Genomic DNA, 1,996 nt, shown 5'->3' on the forward strand with positions numbered 1-1,996 from the left:
GCCTCACATGCAATCTTCATCTCATCTCCTTCTGCAAGTCGACAACCTATTCCAAGCTCGCCGAGGTCGAGGAGCGTCCTGGAAGAACACGGCTAACGTGGACAAACGCGCCTCCATCACCGTCGCCGCTGCGCAGCCGCTTGACAATTCGCTTGGAGGGACGTGCGTGCGTGCGTGCGTGCGTGCGTGCGCACGGCGTTCCCCGTGGCAACACTGGAGGAAAATGACAAGCGCCGAAGGAGGTCAATTCGCACACGCAATTGACCACGGCCGGCAGCCGTCCGCATCCCGGATTGTCGGTGGACGATCTCGTCGGGGCCGAGCGGCTCCCGCTCCTAAAAATAGCAGCGGCTATTTTTCAGCAACACGGCTCACTGGCGTCACCTTCACCTTTCTCCTCCAAACGCCAGCACAAAACGCCGCCCGCCGCAGCTGCCCGCGTCATCGCAAGCCGCGCGCGCATCATTTGGCCGCGGGCTCGTGTCGCCCTGTCGCATCGGCGGCTGCGCAAGAAGCCGAGCGAACGCGGGCGCCGCCTCATTCCTCACTCATCGCTCCCCCGCTCTCGTGACCCCGCGACCCGCCGAGTCGCGACCCACTTTTGCACAAGTCGGGAACGAGAAAGAACGTTTCCCGTATTGTTCCCCGATCGCCTCAGAAAACCGCGTGGCGCGTTTTGCAGCCGCGTGCCGCGAATGCCTTTCGGAGCACTTCCATGTCGCCGCTTTCAGGAAACTCCTTTTCTGTTTTTTCTGTGCCGTTGAACGGTCTGCGGCTGGATGGATGTGTCAGGCTCGTGGAGCCGACGATGAGAAGAAAGGAGCGTTAGCGCTGATGCGGATGTGGAACTGGGAGTCGCGGCTTGGAATTGAAGCGGATTTACGTGGGACAGGACATGTGAGCCCATCTCTTTTTCGTGTTTGCTTTCAAAACTTGGCTTGTAGCCGACGCGTGCACATTGTCAGCATGACGTCTCTGACCCGCTGGCGAAAGGACACTTTGATCCTCTCCTCTTTCATCTCCAACTGCTTCAGACAACAAAGTGGATGCAGGAAAGTGGTGAAGATTGCACGACTGTCTTGTTGTGTTGTGTTGTGTTGTGTTCTTTTTGTGATTTTGACTTCAAAATGGCGCCGCGTGAGTGGCTGCCTTTCCAGCAGCTCCTAGATTTTGTTCTTCTACTTCTTCCTTTCGTAACTTTGCTGCTGTGAAATGGGAATTTCTCCATTGCGAGACCAATAAAGCTTTTCTTTTCTTATCTTTGTCGTCTTCTTCTCAAATATGAAATATGAGCAACTCATGCCGGGGCCCCTCCAGCCCCGCGGGAGCAGCGCGGATGGACCGAAGCCGTGCGTTCGCTCACCCGTCCGTTAGCCCAAGCGCATTATCCTCGGGCACCGGGCGGGGGACGGTTTCGACCGGTTGCCGGCCGATCGCAAACAAGCGTCGGCCCCCACAATCGCACCCGGCAACGGCGTTCCTGCCGCGCGTGTTTTTGGAACGTGGGAGGAAATCGCAGCACTCGGAGAAAAGCTGCGCGGGCACGGGGAGAACACGCAGACTCCGCACAGGAAGGCGGGGGCCGGATGGGAAGCCCGCACCTGTGCGCGGTGAGGCCAGGCGGCCGCCCGCCTGACCTCACGGGGGCACCAAAGCGATTCTTGACGATGTCTTTCATGATGTCGTCACCGTCCTATTTTCAAGATTGTGCCATGCTCCTTTCCCAAAAACACATTCTGAAAATTTGGGGGGTTGTTGGGGGAGGGGCTCGTAAGGATGAGTGGCACTTCCATTCATTTCAATCTGGAATCTCAGATGATTTGGCGCAGGAGTGTTTTGAGTTCGGCGCGGTCACGCGGCCAACCCGACTCGTATCTGGAGGCATCGCGTTGGCCACGTCCCCCGTTTTGAAGAGTCGCGCAAGATGGATGAGTGTGCCCACATCCGGCGGGGCCGAAAGGGTTTCAGCATCATCAGTGTCATTGTTCCCCCCCCC

This window comes from Hippocampus comes, unplaced genomic scaffold, assembly GCF_001891065.2.
Source record: "Hippocampus comes isolate QL1 unplaced genomic scaffold, H_comes_QL1_v1.1 scaffold475, whole genome shotgun sequence".
In the NCBI taxonomy this organism is placed as follows: Eukaryota; Metazoa; Chordata; class Actinopteri; order Syngnathiformes; family Syngnathidae; genus Hippocampus; species Hippocampus comes.